Consider the following 13037-nt stretch of genomic DNA (forward strand, 5'->3'; position numbering starts at 1 on the left):
GTCATCTGCCCCTGTTCCTACTGAAGCATCGCAGTGGTGTCAATCACGATTTCTGCACAGAATTTACAATTCTTTGTCCTGAGTGCAAAGATGGTATTTTAAAGTCCTAAAATGTTGCATTTAAATAACTATGCATATTGCATAACGGTGCATATTCTGTAATTCGCTGTAGGTCAGTGGATTCCGGAGGGCTTCCAGAATTTTATTTTTTTTTTTTCTCAGAAACTATATTTCATTTACTTGAGACATGGCATAGTTCTCAAAACATTTGCAAGTGAATCACTTTATGCATTACATTAATTATTCTGTACTATAATTGCCTGAAGTGCCTGTGCAATTACCCGCGCGTACAACTCTTTTGCAGTTATGAATTATATTAGTTACCGTTCAAGCATGTTGTTCATAAGCAAGGGGGATTTGTTGTATGATTGTAGTATATCTATAGCTGATATCTTAAAGGGTTAGTTCACCTAAAAATGAAAATTCTGTCATTAATTACTCACCCACAGTGGTGATCACATGAATAGCATTGGCCAATGACATTTACACTGCGTCAACAGCGTAGGAGTCTGACACAGAAATGAAGAAATTGCTGAATAAAGTCTTTATTTTTGTTTGTTTTTGCTCACAAAAAGTACTCTCGTCACTTCATAAAAACCACTGGAGTCGCATGGACGATTTTAACAATGTCTTTCCTACCTTTCTGGGCCTTGAAAGTGTTAATTAAATAACTGTCTATGGAGGGGTCAGAGAGCTCTCGGATTTCATCAAAAATATCTTCATTTGTGTTCCAAAGGTCTTACGGGTTTGGAACGACATGAGGGTGAGTAATTAATGACAGACTTTTAATTTTTGGGTGAACTAACCCTTTAAGAGAATGTATATAAACATTACTGATAAACATAATCATTGCATAATGAGATGTGGAGCAAGGAGCTGTTCGGACCAATCAAATTGTCAGGGCGGGCTTTATACGATGATGGACAGTCGTCGGACAGTCGTCGATGGACGATCATATTCTGACTAGAATTGAGTATGACGATGTCAGGCTAACAGTAAAGTAAACAAGACATAAAAATCGACACCATTTATTTTCTCAAAAAATGCTCTTGGTCTTTTTTTTTTTTTTAAAGAGGCTCATTTTCCAACTCCCCTATTAAACAGTTGAGTTTTACAGTTTTTGAATCCATTTAGCCGATCTCCGGGTCTGGCGGTAGCACTTTTAGCATAGCTTAGCATAGCTCATTGAATCTGATTGGACCGTTAGCATCTCGCTCAAAAAATTACCAAAGAGTTTCGATATTTTTCCTATTTAAAACTTGACTCTTTTGTAGTCACATTGCGATTTTCTAGGCCGATATGGCCAGGAACTATACTCTCATTCCTGCGTAATAATCAAGGAAATTTGTGCCGTACCATGGGTGCAGCGGCGCAATGATATTACGCAGCGCCTGAAATGAGAGTATAGTTCGTAGCCATAACGGCCTACAAAATCGCAACTTTTCATTTTCTGTCTGTCTTAGTACACGATATAACTACAGAAGAGTCAAGTTTTAAATAGAAAAAATATTGAAACTCTTTGGTCATTTTTTGAGCGAGACGCTAACGGTCTAATCAGATTCAATGATCTATGCTAAGCTATGCTAAAAGTGCTACCGCCAGAGATCGGCTGAATGGATTCGAAAACGGTAAACTCTAGGGGAGTTGGAAAATGAACCTATTTTCAAAAAAGCGTGTGTTCCTTTAAAGTGCACATGATTATAATATAAAAAGTTTTTGTAATCTTTTTATTGAATTATAATAACTTGATCCTTCTCTGAAACTGATTTCCTTCCTGAGATTCGTTTCTCTTGTTGATTGACTGATTATTCTGATTTTCTGATTTATTCATGTTACAGTGATAAAAGTAAATAAAAGTGTTTTGCAATGTCACACCTTTACTGAAAAATACTACTTAATAAATATACGTACAGTTTTTCAGCACTTAACAGTTGTTTACTATTAACTATGTACTTTGTGTTTCGAATTGTTTGATTTATATGTCACAACATCATTAAATTATCAGTGTCAATGTGTGGTCTGTTATCTGCTGGTAATCAGATTTAAACAATTAGCAATTTAGCTGACATAACCATGTTGGCGTGGCGTGTGTGTCATTAAAAATTGATACATGCACCAATAGGAAAAGGTAATTTGTGGTAATCATTGTCATTCACGAAAATTACCCCCAGACTGATACCACGCTAATGACTTTATGAAATATTTAGCGGTTTCAGTGACTAATTGGGCTGTAATTCTCACAGACAACGAACCAGTCAGTGTGTTTCAGGGGTTGCATGGACAGCTGCATAACCACGTCTGCTAAATGAATAAATGCACAGCCGATCTCCTGCATCAAATAACAGTCTTGTGACATCATACAACCATCAGCAGAGAAAAATATTGGTGGCTTACGATTGGGTTTCTCCCACGGCTTGGTGGATTTTATGTCTTCATGAAACAATGCTGCATATTTTACATAAAATGTTAATCAACTTTCATGCCACATCATTTTTCCTGCAGAGATGTGCACTAATTAAGACAAATTCATAATGATTAGTATCTGATAATCATTAAAAAAAAAAGTGGTAACTGGCACCAAGATTTTAGCAGCAGATCCTTTAAGTCCTGAAAGTTGCGAGGCAGGGCCTCCATGGATCGGACTTGTTTGTTCAGCACATCCCACAGATGCTCGATTGGATTGAGATCTGGGGAATTTGGAGGACAAGTCAACACCTCAAACTCGTTGTTGTGCTCCTCAAACCATTCCTGAACCATTTTTGCCTTGTGGCAGAGCACATTATCCTGCTGAAAGAGCCACAGCCACCAGGGAATACCGTTTCCATGAAAGGGTGTACATGGTCTGCAACAATGCTTAAGTAGGTGGTACGTGTCAACGTGACATCCACATGGATAGCAGGACCCAAGGTTTCCCAGCAGAACATTGCCCAAAGCATCACACTGCCTCCGCCGGCTTGCCTTCTTCCCATAGTGCATCCTGGTGCCATGTGTTCCCCAGGTAAGTGATGCACATGCACCCGGCCATCCATGTGATGTAAAAGAAAACTTGATTCATCAGACCAGGCCACCTTCTTCCATTGCTCCGTGCAGTTCTGATGCTCCCGTGCCAACTGTTGGTGCTTTCGGTGGTGGACAGGGGTCAGAATGGGCACCCTGACTGGTCTGCGGCTATGCAGCCCCATACGCAACAAACTGCGACGCATTGTGTATTCTGACACCTTTCTATTAGAACCAACATTAACTTCTTGAGCAATTTGAGCTATAGTAGCTCGTCTGTTTGATCGGACCACACGGGCCAGCCTTCGCTCCCCACGTGCATCAATGAGCCTTGGCCGTCCATGACCCTGTTGCTGGTTCACCACTGTTCCTTTCTTGGATCACTTTTGATAGATACTGACCAATGCAGACTGGGAACACCTCACAAGAGCTGCAGTTTTGGGGATGATCTGACCCAGTTGTCTAGCCATCACAATTTGGCCCTTGTCAAACTCTCTTAAATCCTTACGCTTGTCCATTTTTCCTGCTTCTAACACATCAACTTGTAGGCATTTTTTCAACAAGGTGCTGAAAGCATTCTTTAGAAATGTTGGCCCATATTGATTGGATAGCATCTTGCAGTTGATGGAGATTTGTGGGATGCACATCCAGGGCACGAAGCTCCCGTTCCACCGCATCCCAAAGATGCTCTATTGGGTTGAGATCTGGTGACTGTGGGGGCCATTTTAGTACAGTGAACTCATTGTCATGTTCAAGAAACCAATTTGAAATGATTCGAGCTTTGTGACATGGTGCATTATCCTGCTGGAAGTAGCCATCAGAGGATGGGTACATGGTGGTCATTAAAGGTCCCATGGCATGAAATTTTCATTTTATGAGGTATTTCAACATTAATATGAGTTCCCCTAGCCTGAATATTGTCCCCAAGTGGATAGAAATGTTGATCGGTGTAAAACCGAGTTCTGGCTGTCTTTCTCTGCCTTTGAGAAAATGACAGCCCAGACTAGCCAATCCTGAAGTCTCCTGGTTTGACGTCCAAGCAGGAACGGTTACCTCCCTTTTCTCCGCCCAGAGAATCTGGCACGCCCATGCAAACGCTCGAGAGATCATGGCTTGTGAACGAGTGAACGCTGGCAGTTTCTCAGTGTTTGGATGTACAAATGAAAACAGAAGTCTTTTTTCAGTTCCTTCTGATCTGTGATCAGTGATTTCTTATGTGTAGCTAATTATTTATTATTCGTGCACACACTGCGGCTTCTCTCTCTCCCGACAGAACGGTGTTTTCTATCTTGTGAGTCAGTGTTTTTGTACGTCCTCGTGGCGTCTATCTGTTCTTAAATGTGCATACAGTCATGAGTTTCTGCTTAACATCGGCAGAGCCACAACTTTAGAAATAAACCTCACGCACGACGAAGCTCGGCCTTCAACATCCCCGACCCCCAGTACTGCATCTGGCCCACAGAGGAGGCACCAAACGCGGCGCTAGATTAAGCAGAAGGGGGGTAAGCGTGAGGGTATCTGGGCTAGGCTAGCCAGCTTTCCCCACAATAAACTGGATTACATTCGATTACTGCTGTTGTCTTTGTTTGCGCTGTGTAAGTTACTCAATGCGCGTCATTGACGCTTTTCATATGATTGGAACATCTAGAAATAATGCTTTAATCAAACTTACTAACTCGTTCATCTCGCTGTAATGGTACATTGCATGTGTTACAAAGTTGGTAGAATAATGATGAAGACAGGGTCGGCGTGACTGGGACTCGTGTTTATTCAGAACTCTCAGATACAAACACAATAAACTCGCGCTGACAGACAGCGCTCTCACAACTCAGCAGTTACTATAAATAACTTTGTTAGCAATCGCTCCGTCTCCGTGATGTCCGGTTCGCGAACAAATCATTCTTTTGAATCGGTTCTTTTTAGTGAACCGAACCAGTTCACCAAATCGGACTGAATCGTTCTAAACGGTTTGCGTCTCGAGTCAGCGCTGATCCATAATTTACTAAAGTTACTAACTTTCTGACATGAGTGACAGCCCTTCCGACTAGAAATAAACTAATAACCTGAAGTATATTCTTGTAACTACAACAGTTCACCCTGAACTGAGACATGCTGAGAGAACTGATGAGAAGTGAACTCAGGTCCATCCGTCTCTCTGGCAGCAGCTCGTGCGTCGTAGACCTCGTTAAACCACGCCCCCTCCGCTCATATTAAATGCAATGATATCAGCCAATCACAACAGTGGGCGTTTTTACTGAAGTCTCACAGCAGAAACGCCTCTTGAAACAGGGCAGTCAGCCACAGGGCAAACAGCAGTATAGACAAAATGCCTTTTATTTCTAAATTATGACATTTTATGATGTAAAAATCATACTAACAATATAAGTACACCTCAGGAAACACTATAAAATAATAGAAAAATGCCATGCCATGGGACCTTTAAGGGATGGACATGGTCAGAAACAATGCTCAGGTAGGCCGTGGCATTTAAACGATGCCCAATTGGCACTAAGGGGCCTAAAGTGTGCCAAGAAAACATCCCCCACACCATTACACCACCACCACCAGCCTGCACAGTGGTAACAAGCTGCTCTTCTATCAGCTTGAATCAGTCGGCCCATTCTCCTCTGACCTCTAGCATCAACAAGGCATTTTTGCCCACAGGACTGCCGCATACTGGATTTTTTTCCCTTTTCACACCATTCTTTGTAAACCCTAGAAATGGTTGTGCGTGAAAATCCCAGTAACTGAGCAGATTGTGAAATACTCAGACCGGCCCGTCTGGCACCAACAACCATGACACACTCAAAATTGCTTAAATCACCTTTCTTTCCCATTCTGACATTCAGTTTGGAGTTCAGGAGATTGTCTTGACCAGGACCACACCCCTAAATGCATTGAAGCAACTGCCATGTGATTGGTTTATTAGATAATTGCATTAATGAGAAATTGAACAGGTGTTCCTAATAATCCTTTAGGTGAGTGTATATATATATATATATATATATATATATATATATATATATATATATATATATATATATATATATATATATATATATATATATATATATATATATATATATATATATATATATATATATAATGGGCATCGGAAGCAAAAAAAAAATGTGGGTGGGTCCTCTCTCAGAAATATTTTACTGGAGTAGATGCCATTTACATTAAGTACAAATATACCGCTTTTTTGCTAAACGTCTGGTTGGGAAAGACAAAATTACAGAAATCACTGTATCAATGAGAGTGGCAATAGTGTAGGGGTAAGATGCATGGCAAGTTTTGACGCAAATCGACCAGAGGTTCAAATCCACCTTTTGCCAAACTCACTCTACTCCCTTTTCCCATCACATAGCAGATCAGAAATAAAAATGAAGAAAATATTAGAAAAGTGGAAATAAAGCATCTAAATGTGTTTAATAATAAGTGTTTATCGGTTAGGGGTAGGTAAACAGACGTGCTGAATTAGAGATGATAAAAGTGAGTGGATTCATTGGTCGTAAAAAGTGGGTGGGTCTTGTCAATATTTCCGACACAATTCTGAAGTAAATCTGTTGCTAGCATGTTGGTATTTCCTAGCAAGTAAGTTAGTGCTGTTAAAATTATCGCATTTACATGCCATTTTTTTGCTATGCAATGTGTAACAAGGTGGAACATTTTTTATAGAATGTGAATGTTAAATCAAAAATATTTGGTCAGAATGAATAGGTTTACTAGCCTGAGCTTGACTAGAGTGTTTTTATGATAGACAGACATTTTCGCCCTCTGAGAAGACTAAAAAAAATATTGAATTACTTTTTTTTTGCAACAAATCTGCTCAGTCCAAAATCACCTTAACTGTAGAAATGACCCAATTAGTACACACTGACCTCACAATTACCTCTGATTCTTCACAAAGTAAGTCTGTGGGATCTAGAAATGTACCTTCTGAAGAAAATAAGAGCGGGGAAGCAATGGGTGGAGGGTGTTTTGCATGACTTTGAAGGTTGTGCATAAATGACAAAGGATATTTCTGACACACTATCAACAACACCAGCTGCTTTCCACACGCGGCTCCAGGATGAGTTCCTGGTTCGGCGAGGGAAAATACCTTAAAAGCATAACACTAAAACCTTCAAGCAACTAGGGATCTGTCATCGAAACGGCACTAAGCAGGCGCTCGTTTGATCGACATCTGCTGAGATTGATAAGAGCCACTGATAAAACCACTACAAGGGCCAAAACAGAGGGGATCATTTAACAGATATCCATCTCAGACCCCGAGCCTTGTTTACAAGTTCTTCAAACGAGCACGCCTCCAAAACAGATTTCCTCTCTCACGCGCTGACTTTTCGAGATCTGAGCCGTAAACATCACTAAGCTATTATTTCAAAGTGAACAATTACGCTGGAGTGTGCGGCGAAGCCTCTCTGCGGCATCAAAGCAAGTGAGCCTGTCATGGCCGAATCCCTTATTTTGATAAGAGATGTGTATAATTCGCACCCTCGGATGGACACAACCCTCGTTTGTGTTCCACTCTGCCTCAGAAGACGTCTGCCACAGGGCTGGAATTGAAATTCTAGCCACACAAGCTGCTGGAGTATATCATTAGGGCCTGGGAAGAAATAGAAGGCCTTTGTTTGATAAGTGTGGTGAAGGGAGAAGTCGAAGGTTTAAGGAGTGTGTGCATCTATTAGGAGCAACGAGGAGAGGTGTAGGTCACAATGTGTGAAGGAAAATGATGAAGTAAATTTTTCCACTCTGTACATACCGCCTTGCTGTCTCATCGATTGATTTGTGAAAGAGAGCTCATCGCGAGGAAACCATCGTGGGGCTGGGGAAGATCACTAGTCAAGTGCTCGAATCTCCATCAAACAACCACAACCAGCATCTGAAAGAAAGTGTACAATTATTAGATTACTAATCTAAAATCAACTTTTTTCTCTTTCACAAAGGAAGTAATTACAGCACCAGTATCACCAAACAGAAAAAAAAATGACTCTTTTCCAGCAGGTTTCCAGAACATTTTGCCAAACCAACAGCCCCGCCCAACAACTGCCATTGGTTGAGCCATTGTTGCTGGTCGGGAAAGTCAAAACCCACACACACACAAAAAACGTTTTGAAAACACCTTGAGACTTTTCAGGGGAATAAACCAAAATAAAGCTTACTTATAAGTTTTTGAATTTGACCATTAACAAAATTACTTTAATTACTTTAAAATGTATTTTTTTATATTTATATAAATACATTTTAAGGATTAATATATATATATATATATATATATATATATATATATATATATATATATATATATATATATATATATATATATATATATATATATATATATATATATATATATATATATATATATATATTAATTCTTAAAATCGCCATTCAATCAAAATGTATTCTTGTTTTTTATTTAATATTGTAGTTTATTGTAAATGATTGATCTGAGATTGATTTATCTTTTTTTTTTAATTAATGTGCCCTCATAATCATTAATCAAAAACGCTAACCTTCCCTCACCCCTCAAAATGACTTTTCTTCTTTTCCTGTCATGTGCTATGTCTTGTTTCTGCCTCCAAGGATGAAATCAAGCCCAGCCCAACATTTTTTTCTCATTTCCCTTTTCACTCGGATATATGTCGCAATCATAGACTGTAAAAAAATATGGACGTAGTGTCTGTGACGTCACCCATAGGATTCTGAAGAGCCGGTTTGATGCGCAAAGTAGGGACGAGCTGGCCATTGCCATATTGTCAGCGCATCATCGCGCGTCACTCCCGGATAATAGAAAATGGGCAAAGAGGCAGGACGTGGGTGGAGCTGAGGTGACGCAATGACTAACAGACAGCAGATAAATGGCAATCCACCTGTCACTCAAAGTGGCAACACTCTTAATTATGCAGAACTTTAAAGCTTTATATAATGTAAATTAATGAGTTTCAAAAAAATTCACCCCCCTCACAGTTGTCATGAAGGGCAAAATTAGCTGTACAGACCAAAAACACAATTTGTACCAGGCTGTAAACATGTTTTTTTCTGTTGTAATGTTGGGCCTTTTAACATGGGGCTCAATGAGATTCTGCTCCCTTCTGGAGCCTTTGGCCAGTCGATGAATTGCAGTTTAAGTCACTTCCGTATTGGCTTCAAGAGAAACTGCGGGAGGTTGCCGCTTGGTCGCAACAGAGAAAAAAAGAACAATCTCAACCTCCGTTTCTCGCCGACTTTAAATGCATAAATGTTTCGCCAATCATTATTACATATTCAGGTCTTTAGCTAACAGAATCTATATCTAACACGGATGTCGCGATAATTTAAAACTCTCCTGATATTAGAGTAAAAATTACAGAAGAATAAAATAAAGTATCTTTTGTTACTTTTTGGAGCTTGGAAGGGATCAGTTTTCCATCATCACTGTCCTCATCAGAGCTCATTTCCCAGTACATTCAGCATCTTGCTCATATTCACCATCTCAAACATATTCTTAAACCTATGATTTTCAACATCTTTAAAATCAATATTTTGATTGCTGACAGCTTCATCAGATCCACCATCAAGTGACAGTGACACTAATGTTTGATTGTGTTCAGCACTTGCTCTGCAGTAAATCACTGATTGATGCCATTTCAAGTTTTGTTGATACTTCCTATTCTTTTGTTTTCTGCCTGCTGTAACTATGAGTGAAACGTCACTTCATCATTGTGTATCAGACATTGCCACCTTGTGGAATAAAGGTGGATTCATCAAAGATTCAATTATTGTTGTACAGAAAAAATTAATATTTACACTGTTACACACCTCGGGTCGTTAGCGACCTTATACAATCTTTACAAAAAATGTATGGGAAAATAGGCATTCTTTTAAAATGTTATAATTTTAATATCTTGTTATATTGTTTATAATGAATTGATTGAGAAAAGAATACTTAAAAAAAAAAAGTGAGGAGGATGAGGAGGACTGTATAGGGAATGACGTCATGGTTCACTAAAGACCACACTGTAAAACCTAACAGTTGTATGTACTAAATAAAAATGAGTTCACTGCACTCAAACACAAACAAACGAATGTTGTGTGGACACAATGACTGAAACAGAACTCAAAATGAATGAGTTATAGAACATTTCTAGTTCCCAGCATGATAATTGGATAACAATTGTATTGTTAAGTGATTAAAGCTACACTATGTAACTTTTCCGTCCACTAGAGGTCGCCTGTTCAAAACAAAGGCGTAGTTTGATGACGGCACGTTTGAGCGCAGAATCTCGGGACATGTGGTCTTCACCTCACAGCCGGTGGAAAACAGTCAGGATAGGACTCGGGCAGAAATCATGTTCATGGATGCGATTATTAACATTACTGTAGTATGAAGCAGAGCAGGAGCGAGTGTTGTGGAGCTGAGCAAGGCCGCAGGAGCGATTGAAGAGCGGGACTGTTATTATGGCATAGTCGCTGGCGGGACTTTTATTATGACACGGTTGCCGGCGCTACTTCCTCTTTTCCAGTCATGAGTCTGAGGTAACGCAACTCTGTTTATCGTATTAGATATATCTGAGTGTGTTGAAAAGGAAGTTATGACGTTCGCTCGGCGGCTGCTTTGACACTTATTCACACTGCAGTGAGAGTAAATTGTTTCACTGAATAAAACCGGAGACCGAGGGTGACGCAGATATGACGCAATCGACAGGCGACTCCCTCACACGCATAGCTCACACGTCCCGGTTCCTTGGTTAAAATAGCAATTTTCTCACGATTTACAAATAGTTTAAAACATTTGGGATATTCTAAGTACTCAACTGAACAAAGTATATAACACTGGCCTAGTGGTTTCTGGATATTTTACTGCAAAAATCCTACATAGTTCACCTTTAAATAAGTGATAATTGCGAATTGGTGGTGACACCAGATGATGGTAATGAGCAGAATCACTGAAGGAAATAGAAACACAAGAACTACAACTGACTACAGCCACAGCTTTAGATGAAATCAACTGAAGATAAAATAAGACATTAAATCTCTGAAGATCTCAGCAGAGGAGGATTAAACAACTCCACAAACAGCATTACCAGCTTCACACATTACTAACCAGACTAACTTTATTTGTCATTTCTGTTATATTGAAAATAATAGTTTTGTTTTGCTTTTGTTGGGATCTTGACCCTTGACATAACATGTCTTGCTCTGGCTTCTTTGACTGTGTTTACAAAGCACATTTGTTATGGTAAGAAAAGCCAAAAGAAAATATGATCAGCTGGTGTTGGTTGCTGATGATATTATCGTCATGTAGTGACTAAATCACTGACCTCATTCAGAGTCTAATGCTCTGGTTATAGAGGTTTTGTGTTATTATATTTTTGTATTATTCATAATAGAACCTATGTGATTTTACAGCACAAAATCCAGGATGGATGTGTAATTGAACAATATGCAGGATTGAAATAAATAAAATTAATGCACAAAAGGTTTTAATCTACAACTATACTTAGACACACACAGACATCAAGAATCAGAGTATGAATCTCAACAATGGTGACAATCAAAAAAAATATTCAGATAAAGATCAACTTAGAACATAAAACAAGCTACAAAAACATCACAAACACAGCAAAAGTAAAAGCAAATAGTAAGAATCAAAGAAAATTAATCACAATTCAGATGCATAATTTATTCATGCCGCAATGCATGCTGGGACCCATGAGGGAGTTTTGATCGGTGGTACCCAGCATGCACTGCAGCATGAAGCTTTTCATTGATTGTCACCATTGTTGAGATGCTTACGCAGAATTTTGCATATTATTCAATTACCACAACAGTGCTGGATCTTGTGCTGCTGAATCACGTAGGCACCATTATGAATAATACAAATATTAAGAACACAATGCTGCTATAACCAGAACATAAGACTCTGAATGAGATCAGTGACTTAAGCCACCACATGCCGAATGTACCAACATCACCTAATCACAGTTTCTCTTGGCATTTTTTACCATAACAAATGTGCTTTCTAAACACAAAGTTAAAGCAGCCAGAGGAAAAAAAAATAAAGTTAAATGTTTAAGGGTCAAGAGCCCAACTAAAGAAAAGACTCATCTCCATCATGGTGACATGATGAATGAATGATCAATTCAACTATTATTTTCATTAAAACAGAAATGACAGAAATAAAGTCAGTCTGGTTAGTAATGTGTGAAGCTGGCAGTGCTGTTTGTGGAGTTGTTTAATCCTCCTCTGCTGAGATATTCAGAGATTTAATGTCTTCTTTTATCTTCTGTTATTTCATCTAAAGCTGTGGCTTAAATCAATTGTAGTTCTTGTGTTTCTCTTTCTTTCTGTGATTCTGCTCATTATCACCAGGTGTTCATAATCAATGCTCAATCATCACTTAATTAATCACTTAATTACTCAACTGCAACATATATTAAGAATCATTAAAAAAAATGTCTATTAGCGTACTCAACTGAAATGAGCTTAGAGTACTCATAACTGTTGGTTTTTAAACTCAAATTATTTGAGATAATAAGTTTCCTCAAATGTAATGAATTTGCTTAACTCATTGGGTTTGACTTTGTGTGTGCTATTGTGAGCTAGCAGTAACTAGCAAGCTCTTTGAGTTAATTTAAAGTTTGTTATTTCTGTTGTTTTACTCATTATAGTGAAGTTTTAGCTGTAAAAAATGTTTGAATGGAGTGTAAAGTTTAATTGGATATTAAGAAATATCCTTGGTTTAGTGGACTCAATTAAAATAAGTTCAGAGTACTCATAACTACAGTTTTTCTTTACTTCAATTAAGTTTGTTAAACTCAATTTAATTGAGGTAATCAGTTTCCTCAAATTAAATGAGTTAGCTTAACTTGTTGGGTTTTACAGTGCAGAGGTAAGCGTTTAAGGGTACAAAAAGAAAAGAAAGAAAGAAATGTCCTCCTTTTGATTTCACCAAAACAGGATTTTGAATCAAATCAGCCACATCCCACAAGATG

The sequence above is a fragment of the Gobio gobio genome, assembly GCF_949357685.1.
Source record: "Gobio gobio genome assembly, chromosome: 25".
Classification (NCBI taxonomy): domain Eukaryota; kingdom Metazoa; phylum Chordata; class Actinopteri; order Cypriniformes; family Gobionidae; genus Gobio; species Gobio gobio.